At 39.7% G+C, this 18,061-nt stretch overlaps 1 protein-coding gene across 1 annotated transcript in view; it reads right to left on the minus strand.

Annotated features, from left to right (window-relative positions):
- LOC126252369 (survival of motor neuron-related-splicing factor 30) overlaps positions 1 to 18,061 on the minus strand; it is a 45,465-nt gene that overhangs the window by 26,872 nt on the left and 532 nt on the right. The gene's annotated exons all lie outside the window — the stretch shown is intronic.

Below are 18,061 nucleotides of genomic sequence, written 5' to 3' on the forward strand. Positions count from 1 at the left end.
TGAAGCTATAAAAGCCTAGACTACAGTTTTATGTGCAACTATGTAAAGAGGTAGACTCTAAGTTCTCAGTTACATGCTCTGAATGAAATTCGAAAAAGCCAAACAACAAACAGATTCATTGTACGTCAAAGTAGACACTCAGAGCAAAGAATCTAGTAATCTGTGCGAAGGCATGATTGCTTTGGAAACTAAATTTGACGCTGAATGTAACAATAAAGAACCCGATCTCAATGAAAAATTAGAATCTTGTGAAAATGTATGTAGCCTAATATTAAATTTAATTCTGTATGTCAGGAACTAAATATCTCGAAAGTGCACAGATCGACCTAAGGAGTTAATATTGATTATTCAATCGAAAATTCTAGGTGTTAGTATACGAGCTGTTACTACATGAGCTGTCAGTTCGCAAATAAATAATGCAGAACAAAATTTCAAAGAAAAGATAGTCAACTTTAACATTATAAATGTAAGTAGTCTGGCAGAACTTTTGAGCTAATTATAGATCGAGAAATTTCCGAGAGTATAATCTCCGGAAACATTGTGACTGTTGCTTTTTCCAAACCTGATGATATTGACAAGGTTATGGATGAAGAATTCAAACTTGTCCATGACAAAGTAGAATTTAGAATAGCTTTACCTAATGTTGTGTTACCTAGTACAGTGGTGATTGTTTTGTTGTGGGGAGACTTTCACACAAAATGTAACAAGAGGTACGGGTATGGACTTGCTCAAGTGAGCTTAGTATCAGACCCATGGGATATGGGTGGAGTCATATCTGTTCCCCAGGGATGTTAACATTCTGTGTTAACGGGCGGAGTGAGGACCGTCGGATCCTGAGTTGTTTTCGGTGTTACTTCCACATTAGTTTTCCTACACCAAATTCCCTTCAAATTTTCTATAATCTATTCATAACCTCTTGAACTATCCCATCATGTTAGCATTTAAGTGACCGAATATGACTGCCAGATAGTGACTAATTTAAGAGGATCACAAATGAACCATGATCTCTAAACATGGAATGAAATGAATAGAAGATAGGACTAGTACAAAGATAATATCATGATACTATTCAAGCAAAGTAATATCTAGACATAAAATGAACAGAGTACTTTATGTGTGTATGAAAAATAGTTTAAACTGAATGACTAAACAATTATGTTAGCGTAGTGTTTAGTTTTCTACTTTTACAGAGTAATTTTATACCTTTTGTGAGATTTAAAATAAATGGGAGGTTTTGTATCATTTTTGGAAAGGGTGGGTAGTTTAGGTACAAACATGACTAACACTACTCTCTCTCTCTCTCTCTCTCTCTCTCTCTCTCTCTCTCTCTCACACACACTCACACACACACACACACACACACCTTTCAGACAACCCTCGCAGACAAGTGTTTCTGATTCTTCACCATTTGCCGTTCCATAGAAGTTGCTAAGATCTTTCTTCAGGGACTTCAAAGGTGAAGGTGAGAATGTCCGTTCTGTAGGAGACGTTCAACATCATATCTCCTCCGGCTTCTCACTCAAGTACCGGCAAAGTAGGGATCCTGGGAAAGGGGGGTGGGAAGAGTTTCCTGTCTTTGGGGCTATCTTCTTTCACTTCTTCGATCTTAGCAACTGTTTCTATTTTTTTCCTTTCTTACTTCTCATCTGAGTACCGGTCTATCTTTCCCTCTTTCCATATGCATACATTTGTATCGCTGAAGTCCTCATTCTGCGTGGTTTCCTATAACCTTCAACTTATTTCAAATAAGTAGGCTGAAGAATCAGGCTACACACAAAGCTACACTTAGACACAAACATGAAAATTATGGGTTACAAACTTGAAAGCGATGTCAGAACCTCCAAGAGATGTAGGGGAATAAAGACCTACATACATCTGGGTAGATGCACATATTGTATGGTTGATACATGACAGTTCTACATCACCCCCTTTCGTTCCTTTTGTCACTTCTTATATATTTATACATAGGTATACGAACAGAGACAGTTCTATATCGCACAAGGAAATGTGAGAAATGACGAGCTAATGAGCATCAGCCAGGGAGGAACTAATGGTGATAATTATGTAGGAATATCAGTCAAATATTTGTTCCGACGATTTGTACAACAGCAGAACAAGTCTAGAATAAGGAAAGGTATGATATAGTGAATTCTATATAAATATGAGGTCTACTGAAAGCTTAGAAGTTGAAAAGTAGTGGAGGACTCTAGGGGATCAAATAAGGTACCAAGAAGTAAGATAGAAGTGTGAAGTGGAATTGACTTTCGCCAAGTAATATTTAGCAACAGTATACATAAAGACGTATACTAGGGCAGTGAACTATGAAGCCTACTCAGGAAGGAGGAGGAGGGTGAACCCAGCATTTATTGGATGAAAAGGGCAGATAGGCAGACCCAAGAGAGGCTGACCTGAGCTAAGGAGAGGGATATGTAGTGCTTTGAGAATTTCAGGGTGAATTCTAGAAACACTTGGCGCTCCAACATCTCGAACACCTGTTATTTTAATGACAAGGGTGAGAGAGCCTTTCTTCTGTGCCACACAGGCCTGTGTGTGCAGATGGGACAGCTGTCACAAGGAGCCAGGAGCTGTGTCAGACAAGCGGCCCCGACAAGTGGTTACAAGCAGCGCCCTAGAAGTTATATCAAGAAGTCAAAGAGTATTTGGATAATGTTCCATGGTGTGTGTGGTGTCATGAGGATTGTTACAGAGACAGATGAAGCGTGTGTTATATAGAGACTTTTACTTTATATATTGGGTCTGCCTGAGGCAGAACATATGTAACTTTATGAATGTTTAGTAGATTCTGACATTTATCTTGGAACCAGTTGGTTTGCTGGAGTTTGTAGAGAATAATTGTTACTTTGGGACGAGAGTCGAAAATATATTGTTGAACTGACATGAGCCTACGAGTGCATAATTTATTTCAAGAATATAGAGCTAGTTAATAACATTCCCCTTAACCTCGTACAGTCTTCGGAGATGAATTAAATGGTAAGAGCAACATAGCAGATAAACCAAAGAAGAGGATCGGCTGCATGCACAATGTTTAAGTCAACTGGAAGAGATGTTTGAGTCATGCAACCAAACACCACACTGTCTCTTGTCGTCCAAGAATGCAGAAACACAAAGACACAAACAGGAAAAGTACAGTTTGAGAGCTTGTAAGAACCATCAAGTGTTGTAGGGGGAAGTGCGTGCACATGGTAAAGCATGAGCACATGGTATTATAGGTGATGGTTCTACATTGACTAATTCTAAAAATATATATGTATATAAATAAGAATGACTTTACAACTTGTTGAATAGTGGGGCTCTCTGATGACCTAAGTAAAGATGGTGTACCCTTTGATAACCTAAGTATAGAGGTATGGTAGGGAGGTTGAAAAGTAAAGGAGGACTCTAGGATACGAAATGAAGTATTAATGAGCAATACTGAAGAATGAAGTAGATTTTGTAATTTTACTGGATAATATTTAGTGATAGTATACAAAAAGATGTATACTAGGGCGATGAACCATGGGGCCTACTCACAAAGGATAAAGGGGGGTGCACCCAGCTTTTAGCAAATGGAAAAAAAAGGAAGATAGGCAGACCAATGAGAGGCTGACCTATACTTTGTGGGCAGGGGTACCATAGAATATAGGAAGAAGAAAGGGGTGTACCTACCAGAACAGCAGGAGAAAAGTTACCAATACGTAAGGGATAAGTACTGTTCCCAAGGGAAAAAAGGCAGCATAGTGATAGAAATCACATATTTGGTAGGAATTATTCTGGTAAGTTTGAATTCTTACTGCCTCTAGCTTTATTAAGATTTATGGATGTTGGAAAGAACAGGCAGACAAATTTTGTTCCTCCAGACTACAGAAAGTTGTATAGGATAGTACTAGTCCATATGAACAAAGGAAGGAGTAACATGAAGGATTAAAGGTAAAGGGTAAAATGTTTAAGGGTCCACGATAACTGGAATTCACAAGTGGAATTGAAAGAGGGAGCTTATCCTGTGAAGTTCAAGAATTTATCAAAAATACATATATATCTAGAATTATGAAGTAACTGAATATCTCAAAGAAGTGGATTGTTATTAAGTATGATGTCAATGTACATATTGAATATGTATAAAATATCGTGTGTTCGAGGTAAGGGGAGGGGTATGTGGTGCCTCAAGAATTTCGGTGCAAATTTCGGTGCAATACAGACCCTCCGCTGTCCACCATCTCGAACACCCGATGTTTTAGGTAAGAGTGTGAGAAACAGGAGAGTGTCTACCACGCGCTGGTTTTCTGTCTGCGCAGGGTGGACATGCGTCAAGAGAATGCCACAAGGTGAATGGCTGATCGTTGTGGGCAAGAGGTTGCCTCACTCGTCACAGAAGTTACATGACCAGCACTAGGAGCAAGCGTATCTTACTCTGTGACAGTGCTATATCAGTCATTATTGTGAACAGTTGAATGGTGTAAGAGAAAAGAAAAGACACTTACTTACTTACTTACTTACTTACTTACTTACTTACTGACACACTAAAGTTGCGGATGGTGGACTTGTGAGAACCTTGAGAGATTTTTGGAACTATATTTATTGTAAAAGTAATAAATGGTTTCTGATGGACCGGGAGTCACTGGATTTACGAAATAAGATTCATTCATGTGAAACATATGTCGTGTTCTGTTTGTCTAAGTGAAATATAGTAGGGTTGGTTTAAAAGTATCCTGATTGTACGCAATCATTTTAAGAGTAGAGCAAATTCCTCCAAACAGTATCATATCTTTGGAGAAGAAGTTGGGCAGATCGTCGCAGCCAGCTATCCTGAGAAGAAGATCAGCAAAGCACCTCCAAGTAAGTCCAATGATGAAGGGGATGTGTCGAGTCTTGCACACCAGTACCACACTGCTTCCTCTAGTCACCGGAAACCGCCACAGTACATGAACGAAGTGCCTGCTGCAGAGGCCTATACCAAACAACATTCGCTTAGCAGTCACTAAGGAGATACTATTGGTAGCACCTTTAGTTTATCTGCATAGTTAGTTGCTCAATAGTTGCACATATGTTCGCTGATACACATCTCTACAGCTGTCGTTCACCCCTGCCATCTGTGGCCCATGGTGCAGCACAATTGCATAGGCAATGGTTTTGGATAGTTCCATTTTGCCATGCGCCGAATACTTTAACAATGGCAGCATGCAAACAGTTTACAAGCTTAGCCATTCTGTAAATGCTTCCACTCTTTGCCCAAAAGCGAATGATCATTCCCTTTCAAACGTTAGATAAATCACTCCTTTTCCACGTTACGACAACAACTGCACAGTTTACTGCACCCGCTTGACACGCTTTATATATACTTCACTGCTAATGCTGCCAAGAGCTGTCTGTGAGTGGTTATTTCACGGTGACATCGAACTCTAAGTGATGGTTACATTAATGTGATTGGTCCATGTACCTTCGAAGTGCTAAAATGATTAAGTGAAGCAGAGAGATAAGAAGAGCAGCCCACATTGTACAGGAGACAGGCTTTTTCACCACAACAATGCCCCTATATACGAAGCATTGAGCCTAAGGCAGTTTACAGTCAAAAACCAAATGAGAATGGTTTCTCACTTACCCTACCTACTGGACTTGGCCCCATCTGAATTTTATTCCCAAAAAATAAGAGAAACCTAAAAGCCAAGAATTTTCAACATGAAAGGTCAATGGAAGCAGTAAACAGTGAAACTTCAGATGAGTTTGAAAACTGTTTCCACCAACAGAAAAAAATGTTGGGACAAGTGTTTTATTTCTTATGGACGCTCTTTGGAAGATGTTTGAAGTTCTGAAATGTTCTGTCGAGTACACGATTGCATATTGGACACAAACAATGAAAGATTGAAGCAGGGGGTAGACTAAGTACCATGGTTCTTGGAACTTGCCTAAATCTAGAGAAAGTACGATTCTAGTAGAAAATGTTTTAAGATGTGGCGGTCATTTTCTGCACTATGATAGTCCGCCCCCGGTAGCTGAGTGGTCACCGCGACAGACTGTCAATCCAAAGGGCCCGGGTTCGATTCCCGGCTGGGTCGGAGATTTTCTCCGCTCAGGGACTGGGTGTTGTGTTGTCCTAATCATCATCATTTCATCCCCATCCACGTGCAAGTCGCCGAAGTGGCGTCAAATCGAAAGACTTGCACCAGGCAAACGGTCTACCCGACGGGAGGCCCTCGTCACACGACATTTCATTTCATTTTGCACTATGATAAAACTTTAGCCTTGACCAAATTTCTTTATTAACAGGGTTGCCACTAGTTTCTTGAAGTGAAAGTCCCTGATTTCTAGGTAAGTTCTAGCATTTTCCCGACAAACTGAGATCTCAAAGATAAGTAAAGACAAATATATATATATATATATATATACATAAAAAGAAAGATGATGAGACTTACCAAACAAAAGCGCTGGCAGGTCGATAGACACACAAACAAACACAAATATACACACAAAATTCAAGCTTTCGCAACAAACTGTTGCCTCATCAGGAAAGAGGGAAGGAGAGGGAAAGACGAAAGGATGTGGGTTTTAAGGGAGAGGGTAAGGAGTCATTCCAATCCCGGGAGCGGAAAGACTTACCTTAGGGGGAAAAAAGGACAGGTATACACTCGCGCACACACACACATATCCATCCACACATACAGACACAAGCAGACATATTTAAAGACAAAGAGTTTGGGCAGAGATGTCAGTCGAGGTGGAAGAGTAGAGGCAAAGAAGTTGTTGAGAGACAGGTGAGGTATGAGTGGCGGCAACTGGAAATTAGCGGAGATTGAGGCCTGGCGGATAACGAGAAGAGAGGATATACTGAAGGGCAAGTTCCCATCTCCGGAGTTCGGATAGGTTGGTGTTGGTGGGAAGTATCCAGATAACTCCAGATAACTCACAGTGAAGAAGAACTCCAGAATTTCCTCTCCAACCTCAACTCCTTTGGTTCCATCAGATTCACCTGGTCCTACTCCAAATCCCATGCCACTTTCCTTGACGTTGACCTCCACCTGTCCAATGGCCAACTTCACACGTCCGTCCACATCAAACCCACCAACAAGCAACAGTACCTCCATTATGACAGCTGCCACCCATTCCACATCAAACGGTCCCTTCCCTACAGCCTAGGTCTTCGTGGCAAACGAATCTGCTCCAGTCCGGAATCCCTGAAACATTACACCAACAACCTGACAACAGCTTTCGCATCCCGCAACTACCCTCCCGGCCTGGTACAGAAGCAAATAACCAGAGCCACTTCCTCATCCCCTCAAACCCAGAATCCCCCACAGAAGAACCACAAAAGTGCCCCACTTGTGACAGGATACTTTCCGGGACTGGACCAGACTCTGAATGTGGCTCTCCAGCAGGGATACGACTTCCTCAAATCCTGCCCTGAAATGAGATCCATCCTTCATGAAATCCTCCCCACTCCGCCAAGAGTGTCTTTCCGCCGTCCACCTAACCTTCGTAACCTGTTAGTTCATCCCTATGAAATCCCCAAACCACCTTCCCTACCCTCTGGCTCCTATCCTTGTAACCGCCCCCGGTGCAAAACCTGTCCCATGCACCCTCCCACCACCACCTACTCCAGTCCTGTAACCCGGAAGGTGTACACGATCAAAGGCAGAGCCACGTGTGAAAGCACCCACGTGATTTACCAACTGACCTGCCTACACTGTGATGCATTCTATGTGGGAATGACCAGCAACAAACTGTCCATTCGCATGAATGGACACAGGCAGACAGTGTTTGTTGGTAATGAGGATCACCCTGTGGCTAAACATGCCTTGGTGCACAGCCAGCACATCTTGGCACAGTGTTACACCATCCGGGTTATCTGGATACTTCCCACCAACACCAACCTATCCGAACTCCGGAGATGGGAACTTGCCCTTCAGTATATCCTCTCTTCTCGTTATCCGCCAGGCCTCAATCTCCGCTAATTTCCAGTTGCCGCCACTCATACCTCACCTGTCTCTCAACAACTTCTTTGCCTCTACTCTTCCACCTCGACTGACATCTCTGCCCAAACTCTTTGTCTTTAAATATGTCTGCTTGTGTCTGTATGTGTGGATGGATATGTGTGTGTGTGCGCGAGTGTATACCTGTCCTTTTTTCCCCCTAAGGTAAGTCTTTCCGCTCCCGGGATTGGAATGACTCCTTACCCTCTCCCTTAAAACCCACATCCTTTCGTCTTTCCCTCTCCTTCCCTCTTTCCTGATGAGGCAACAGTTTGTTGCGAAAGCTTGAATTTTGTGTGTATATTTGTGTTTGTTTGTGTGTCTATCGACCTGCCAGCGCTTTTGTTTGGTAAGTCTCATCATCTTTCTTTTTAGATATATTTTTTCCACGTGGAATGTTTCCCTCTGTTATATATATATATAGACTTCTTTTTTCTCCCCCGTGTGAGCAAAAATCTTACGTACTAACATCAACATCTTTTATAATGAACTAGTTGGAGATAGCAAGCCAAATAGTGTGTGTGTTTCATTAACACCAATGTTATTTCAATAAAAACTAAACACATCTGGTAACAAAAGTATGTATTTCCTTGGAATTGCAAGACAAATTTAAAATACCTTCACTGATTTCAGAAATAACTTCAGAAAAGAAGTAGGCCTCTTGAAAGAAGTGTAGAAGACAGTGAAGAGTTGGGAAAACCAACACTATGGATGGCTGCCAATAAAATGTTGCTGCTATTATGTTTGTTATTGTCTGTTATTACCCACTGTGTTATGTCTATTATTTTAGAAGTACTGTGTGATTTTTATTTAGAGAAATATACTATTACATAGCGTACAAACTGTCAGCGACTGCCACAATATTCTTCTTCTTATCATCCATATTTTCTAACATATAAACTATTTTCGAAGTGCCAAAATGTACTACAATAAATAAAATGTCTATAAAATACCGCACTGTACAGTCAGAGTTGCCCCAAGTTTCCCTAAGTGAAATTCCCTTATTTCCAGACAAGTCTCAGCATTTTTCCTGACAAATTTTGAGATCACAGGGGTAAGTTAAGACATAAATTGACAATCTGTCTTTGCAGCTACAGTACAAGAAACAATAGTGCAAAGGGGAAATATCTAAAGATGGCACTTCCTGATGTGGGCAAAAATCTTAAATACTAACATCAGCTTCTTTTGTAATGAACTGCTTTTAGAAGGAGGAAACAAGTCAAATGGTATGTGTTTCATTCAAACCACTGCTGTTATTTTATCCCAATAAAATGAAACATGTTCTGTGACAAAGATAAGCATCTCCTTGGAGTCGCAAGACAGATTTAAAATATTCCCAAAATATTTCAGAAATAACCTCAGAAAAAAGTAGGAGATTATAAGGTGGGGAATAATTGTGTAAAGCAACACTGTAGGTGACAGCCCATAAAATTTGGTTCTACAATGTTCATTATTCTCAGTTATTACCCACTATATTATATCTATTATTTTACAGGTATTTTCTGATTTTTCTTTCTAGAAACACATGATTATATAGTGTACAAACCACCAGTGACTGACAATTTTCTTCTTCTTGTCATCCATACTAACACATGTAAGTGGCAAAATGTACTAGAACAAATAAAACATCTATAAAACGGCACACTGTACAATGTACTTGCGGTGAGACAGTCGCAATACCTGAAATCCATTGCCCCCGGTTCTGGCCTGCTGAGAAGCACCGCAGTCCTGGGCCCATGGGTGAACCGTGAAAATCTGCTGCATTACGCCACACACAAACTGACTCACCCTGTGGGCAGATCGGTGAGACTAGATCCAACAGGCAGGGCCTGCACAATTAGTGGGAACCAAATGGCTTTAGATCAGCAGGCCCGATCCATTACAGACACCCACAAAAATGGCCTGTGGTTTTGGCCCGTCATGGAAATTCACACATGTGGCCAGGTATTCATGAGCCACAGGCAGCATATTGATGAAATGAGACCACAGTGATCAATCCATGAAACAGATCATGTGTTCAAACACAATGAGAATCAATAATACAGATAGTCAGCAACTCACCGTAAAGACGATTGCTGAGCCGGAGACAGGCACAAAGAAAAGACAATCATACTCTCATAGCTAAATGTTCAGTCATAGCATTTGTCAGAAAATGAGCACATATTCACATAATCACTCACACACAACTCATGCACAGACGACCGCTATCTCCGGCCATTGCGTCTACAGTCTCAGAATCAGATCCAAGCAATCCACTCCTCGTGTCTCCCTGCCTCTCATCGGCAGCCGCTAGGCTAGCAGTAAGAGGTGGTGGCAGCACCGACTGCAAGATGAGGGGAGTGGTAGGAAGGGGAGAAGCGGTACTAACGAGGGAATAGGGAAGTGGTGCATGTACTCAGCTGCACCCAGCCAATGACAATGCATGACACTTCAGTAAAAAAAAATCATTTAATCTATTGAGACAAAAAAACAAGACTTTCCCAGTGTTTTACTTTCTGATTTCCCTGACATGTTTGAAATTCCCTGATTTCCAGAACCTGTGGCAATACTGACGATGTACTTGCGCCGAGTCAGTCGTGATTCCTGAAATCCATAAACGGTGGTCTCTAGCCTGCCGAGAAGCACCTCGGTCCTGGGTCCATGGATAAACCACGAAAATCCATCCCACTGCGGCACACACAAATAGACCTGGCCTGCAAGCAGATAGGTGAGACTAGATCCGACAGGCAGGGCCTGCGCATTACTGGGAAACAATGGGCTTCAGATCGGCAGGCCCGATTCATTAGAAATGGCATGCGGTTTTGGGTCATCACAGATATCAATTCATGTGGCCAGCTATTCATGTGTCACAGACACCATGCTGATAAAATGAGACAGCGGCAATCAATCCATGCAATAGACACCTTTTGCAAATAACCCGAGAATCAATACTAATGAGAATAAGTAGCAGCTCACCATAAGGATGATCGCTGACCTGCCGACGGGCATGTAGAAAAGACAATCACACACTCACAACTAAACCTTTGTAAGAAAACAAGAGCACACATGGATTCACGCAATCACTCAGACACAACTCATCCACACATGACCACCGTCTCCAGCTGCTGCATTAACAATCTCTGAGAATAAGATCCGAACAAACCTCTCCTCACGCCAGCCTGCCTCTCTTCGGCAGCTGCTAGGCACTAACTGCAAGCTGAGGGGAGTGGGAGGAAGAGGAGAAGCAGTACACGTTCTAAACTGCCCCAACCAGTGACGATGCTTGACATCTCAGTAAACAAACCATTTCATCTACTGAGATTTTTCCTGTTTCTCTTTTTTTCAAATTTCTCTGACACGTTTGAAATTCCCCGATTTCCAGAACTTGTGGTAACCCTGATTAACTTTCACTAATCCTTACGTGTTTTGGCATTACACCACTTTCAAAGGCTCTAAAAAAGATGTAGCACAAATGAGAAATGAAGCACTGGCTTCAATGATGTATGTCAAGCATACATCAAGAACTACCAAATAGAATACAACATGAGTGTAACAGAACTCACACCTACCCAAAACTCTATTGGAATGCACTCATCTTGGAAGTAAGAGCTATGCCACATGCCACTAATCTCTACGGCTGTTCTAATACGCAAGAATACATATTCTTATGTTACAAAAATAATTTAACATTTTACTAATCCATTTTACTAACCTATAACATATGTTTGATGTCTTATTTGTATTTTTTATGTTTAAAGTACAGAAGGCTACCACCTGTTATATGTTTTTTGTGTGCAATTTATATTATAGATGGCACTGACCTACAATGATGCCTGCCCTTACAATGAATATATTACATTTCAACAGTTCAAAAAGTTATAAGAATACATTCTACAACACTTCATTTAAACACAAAAACAGCACATTTTGCTGTACGAACTGTGTGCACAAATTACATACATAAAAAATAAAAATAAACAGAGCATGAAAATGTGAAAAATAAAAAAGCTAAAGCTAATCTATTTAAGCACAATTGGAAGGCCCATAAGGACATTTTTCACCGTGTCACATTGCACATCGATATGTCACAAAAGAGGCAAACTGTCAAGTGCCTCTAATCTAGAATGATGTCATTATGAAAATAATGAGCATATAGACAGCCAAAATCTTAAATCACTCTCCTATTACATTAGTAGATCTTTTCCATACAAAAAACATGGTGCTGGATGCATTTGGATAAAATTCATGTAAAACAATAAAACAAAACCTAAAGCATTTTACATCAACACAGCTAAAAAACAAGGGTGAAGTAAATCATGCAGAAAATGATAAGGATAGTTTCAAATATTATGTAAAAACCTCAGTGTGTGTTATATTGCACTACCTGAATGCACATAGATCATAACAGCAAAGCAATGTAAAATGTGTTCTGGGAGACCATCTCAGATGAGCGTGGGATAGACACTACTGGTGCATACCATGGTGACTCAGACCTGAAGTTGGAATGTATAAAGGTGTATTACAAGAAAGCATCAGACGGAAAATATGATCGTGACATTGTTGCTGTCCTGAAGCCAGGCACAAGGACTCTGTATGATCTGGGTCACTGGGCCAGCCCTGATAATTTTTTGTTTGTACAGAATGGAACAGGCAACAACTGGCCAAAAGGACACTAAGTGGACTGTGCCGAACTGCAGACACTGTGTTCGATGTTCTGTGCAAGGAAGCAAAGAACTGAGATTGCCTACATGGCATCTATGACCCATTCATTATGAAGTGGCACAGGATTTGAAACTGGAACTCCCTTTATTTTAAAACTATGTGAAGAATACCCTGACAGGATTATGAACACTTACTGAGTTGTCCCTTCACCTACAGTTTCACACAGATGATACATTTAATAAACACTGTCTTTCGCACCCTAAAACTTGCAATGCCAACATATCACTTTTTACCTCTTTCGGTGTCTGGTGTTAAGACTTGACTGAGGTTTCCTGGTAAGCTGAATTCTGACATTCATAAGCTAGCTGTCAACTTGACACCTTTCCCTAGCCTGCCTTAATGCCAGACTACCCCTTATTTCCTAGAGTTCCCAACAGTACCATGCTCTTCCTGCACATGAGCCTACCTAGTAAATGTTTGTTGCAGAAACATGATGGCTACTGGGCATTCCTTATCATAGTACATTACCTCATTCTGTCTGCAGTGTTCTGTGGTCACATATCCATGAAAGAAGATGATGATGATCAGATGCTGGACATCCACAACAAGGACAGCAGTTATGTTTAGACTGTATCCCCAACAATGTGAAAACAGTAGTCTGTGACATTCCACCTAGACGACAAAACGGCTGCTACATTTGTTGGTAATTTTACAGCAATTTGTGGTGTCTTGTGTGTCAAACTCATGGGTAGGAGTTTGATAGTATTAATGCTATACTTTGTATCCACACTATTTTAGCCACCAGCTTAAAGGCACCTAGCTAACCCAATTCTCTGTAACTCTTCTTTATACAACTATTTTTGGTAAGTAATTGCTTATATTTGTGTGTTGAACACATACAAGTCTACGTATAATGTAACTTTAAATTGAAATAGAATATTCCATGTTTTACAGACAAATTTCTGTGTGGTTAGTGCTGCTAACCACCGCCCTTCTGCTCCACCCAGTACATTTTCTTTGTCTCCATCGAATATGTCTAGCCGAAAAGGAATAACTGAGGACGAATGTTACCGAATTTTATTTGAAGAAATATCTTCTAGTGAGAGCAGTGTTGACAGTGATGGAAATGACCCCACATTCCTGACAAGCTGTGCAAGTACTAGTCTTGTGTGCAATTGTGTGGTTCTAAATTTAACCAGTTGTCTTCATGGAAAGAATCATATTATTTTCATGGACAATTATTTTAAATCATATGATCTGTTCAAGGACCTAAAATCCAATGGTGTGTACGCTTGTGGAACAATAAATCCCAGAAGGAAAAACATACCCAAACTCAAGGAGGAAAAGGAACTGGAAAGAGGGGGAATTCGATTACAAAATAAGCAATGATGGCATAGTAATCTATAGATGGAAAGATAACAGGGCAATCAACTTGATTTCAACATGTCATTCACCATCAGATGTGTCCACAGTAACTCGAAAAATGAAAGATGGAAGTCTTTCAATATCACTTGTCCAATTGTATTGAAAGACTACAATTCCAGTATGAACTATGTGGATAAATTTGATCGACTAAAGTCAGACTATGCTATTGACAGAAAAAGCAAGAAAGTGTGGATGACATAGTTTCTTCACTTTTTAGACTGCAGTGTGACAAACACATTCATTATGCAGAAAGAAATCAAAATGGAGCAGTTCTCCAATAAAGACTTCCGTCTAGAGGTGTACAAAATATTGTTGGCTCCAAAAATAGCTTCAGTGGCAGCTAATTTTGCTTCTGTATCCCAAAGTAGTATAGCAACCCAGATCAAATCTCTCAAACCATATGTAGACAAATGTATTCACAACGAAAGCCGTAAACAACAACCAATTCATTCATCATCTAGAATATGAGAAGTTTGCAGTTGAAAGAAAAACCCAGTGCAAACAGTGTGGATGTGTTCAGTGTGCAAAGTACGTTCGTGTCTGAGAGCAAGAAAGAACTGTTTTAAGAGATACCAAGAAAATTAAAAACTAGTTATTTCAAAGTTCAACCACCAAATATCGAATTTCTATACTGTAATGGGGTGGTGGTACCTGTAGTGACCACATTGAATGTTAATATTTTGTTGTTCTTTAAGTGAATTTTTACAAACTCAATGTATAAAACATGTCAAGACACTAAAACAAATGTGTTACAAGTAAAAGAAATTTGAAATTTGCAAATAATTTTTCTTGCCCCTCTACGGTAAATTTTAGTGGTGCCCCTCAAAGAGTTAAACATACTGACGACATCGCAGAGATGCCATTTGTGATCAAATACAACAGCGGATTGTGCAGGCTTGCCTAGCATCTATGTTTTTCTCCAAGCATGCACTTTGCACAATTTTTCTGATTTTTGTCCAACCACTATATTTTCATGCTCTAAGCATTTTATATTATTATGTATGTAATTTCACACACAATTTGTACAACAAAAATGTTCTGTGTTTTCATTTAAACAAAATATTGTAGAATGCATTCTTATAACTTTTAAAACTATTGAAATAATATATGTTCATTGTGGGGGCAGGTGTCATTGTACATCAACACCTTCTATTATGCAAACTGCACACAAAAATCATACAATAAATGTTAGCCTAAAGCAATGTCTTCTGTAGTTTTTTAAAAACCACAAACTTAAATAGGACACTAAATGTATAAGTTAATGTGCTTGGATTCATAAACTGTTAAATAATTTTGTTAACAATAATATGTATTCATTGCATATCATAACAGCTATGTACTTTAAGCTATGTACTTTAAAGCGCCATCTGCTCTCCTTACGTCGTCATAAGTGCATTCCACGCAGTTTGCAGTACCTCTTCATGAAAGTGACTGACGAGCTACTTCGCAGCAATATGTTTTGGGCTACACGCATAAGTTCTGCTTATTTTATTTGATTGTTCCCAGTGTATGCTGCACCTTTCTTAGAGCATTTGATAATAGTGTAATGCCTAAACATGTACAGATTAGTAAAAGTTAATAAGGAATCATGGTCAAGAACAAACTTTAACTGCAGCCTGACACAACTGCAATACTTCCATGACAGGATTTGTCACTTCCTTGGACTGAAATGGTGAGGCCACATTTAATTTCCAATGGCCATATTAATGTACAGTGCTTGTGACAGTAATTCATAAAGACACCTAGTCTATATCGAAGTTCCGATTTTTAAATACTGTAACTTGATAAAATACTGTGGATACACAGTGTTCCCACAAGACGTACAAATCTTATTGACTAATACGAAAGTCAAAGTAAAGAAATAACTAAAAACGCATTTTAGCTTTATTCAGTTTCATTTTAGATTTTTCATAAATGCCAACTACAAGGACTTCCAGAGCATGCACTGTGGAGCATCTTCATTTTATCTGCACATAAATTGTAATATGCAGCTGCAAAACGGCATTTACAACAACTCCATGGTGCGTCTTGTGAACAAAGTAAGCCAACAATATATCTTACAAGTGGGACCTCAGATCTTATGCAGATGGAATCTAGTTATTTTTGTTTGCCCTTTTCAGTTACAGACATAATTTTGTTTTGTTTATAACACACCATTTAGGTCTTGTGCACAGCAGCTTAGGTCATGTTGTTCACTATATCAATAAAGGTCTAGTGGAGATGGTGAATTTATTGAAGATACTGTTGTTTTGCATTCCTGACTCCATTTTTTATCAAGATAGTTGTAGCAATCTGATCAATTACATTGTGATTGTAATTGTTTGTTGGCCTTCTGCACAGTTCACTGCACTTACAAACATTGGTAATGTAGTTCAATGTCTACGTTAGACTCAATGATGCAATTTGGTAAAAGTGCTCTAATGGGGTCTACCACTATTGAGTTTGTGTTGATGTTGGTAACAACTTGTATGATGAACGATGGGATTGGGATGCAACGAATCACGAGATGACTGTTGCTGCGAATCAGAAAGCCCATTCATAATTTCCTATGGTTCCTAAATGACATGAGCTGGTATTTCGATCTATTACGTTAGAATTTACCGCATCGTCAGAATATTTGACAGATTCGGAAAATGATTTCATGCAATGATGAATGTGTATCTTGAGATATTAAATGTCAGTCTATTACAGCACTCTTATCTTTGTGCTGAGATTTGTTGTCTCCGCCAAATCACAATGAAATTGTCGCTTCCACCAAACCTAGGGTTTGGGCGTTGCTCAGGTCAGTCTGTCAGCACATGAAGTTTTGTTATCACACTTCACAATGCAAACAAATTTCTTCAGTTTTTACCATCCTCCCCTCCCCCCCCCCCCAAAAAAAAAACACAGATTAGTTAGATTCAATTATCCGTACTAGCCACCATAAATGATCACGTGATTGTCTGCGAATATCATCAACAAACTGCCAACAACAGCATGCCACACAAGAACTGCATACACCATCAAGTGCACTTTAGCCAACATTTTGGTTGTGATTTGACAAGAGCCAATGAATTTGAATATGTAATGAATGTTGTAAGAAACAGATCTGTAGCATAATCTTGCATTGAAGAGCACCCTATAGTAAATGCAATTTTCATAGTAAAATCTAAAACTGCTAGCCAAAATCAGATAACCTGTATTAGATAATGGACGAGTCTCAATGGCGTTTCAATGCATATTATGTACATAAGCTAGGATATGAAACATGAAGAGATAGATCCACTACCTGATTTATATCATATCATCTGCAGCACAACCCAGACTTAGGTTGCCATGTCCATTCTTTTTTTTATGCAAATGCACATTCCATAGTTACATGTACACTCATTTTGAAAAATCCTTATTTTCCAACTGGTGTCATACATTTTTAAGATGTTTAGAATAAGAATGAACCTGCCCAAATGCCCTCTGTCCTTGGAAGGGACCGATAGTTGGTCTGGTTTTCTTCTTTTTTGCTAATGTTTTCATGCAGTTACTGACATCATCCCCTAGTTGCTACCTGAAGTTTGAATTTCTGCAGGATCGCATTTCTTATTAACCCCTAAAATACACTATGTGAACTCCGATTTCTGTACGCAGGGGGTGAAACCACGCAATTTCTTGGGTCAATATTAAGGATCGTCAAACAAAGGTTTTTTTTTACAAAAAAAAAAAAAAAAAAAAAAAAAAAAAAAAAAAAAAAAAAAAAAAAAAAAAACACCCACACAACTTCATCACCAATGTTCCGATACGACAAAATACTATACATCATGAACGTACACCAACATGGCAGAGCAATCAGCAGTATTTACTGTGATAGTCTCATGCGAGACATGGCAGCTCTCTCCAAATGGCATCACTTTAGTAAAACTTGCTCAGCTTAAAGTGTCAAAAAAAGTGTATCTGAGTCCACCTATATTAACGACTGGAACGATACTAGGGAAGGCTACAACTCACTAATGACGACAGAAGCCAATTGTCAATTGCCAGTTGCCACTTCATGAAATGTCATG

The sequence above is a fragment of the Schistocerca nitens genome, chromosome 4 (assembly GCF_023898315.1).
Source record: "Schistocerca nitens isolate TAMUIC-IGC-003100 chromosome 4, iqSchNite1.1, whole genome shotgun sequence".
Classification (NCBI taxonomy): domain Eukaryota; kingdom Metazoa; phylum Arthropoda; class Insecta; order Orthoptera; family Acrididae; genus Schistocerca; species Schistocerca nitens.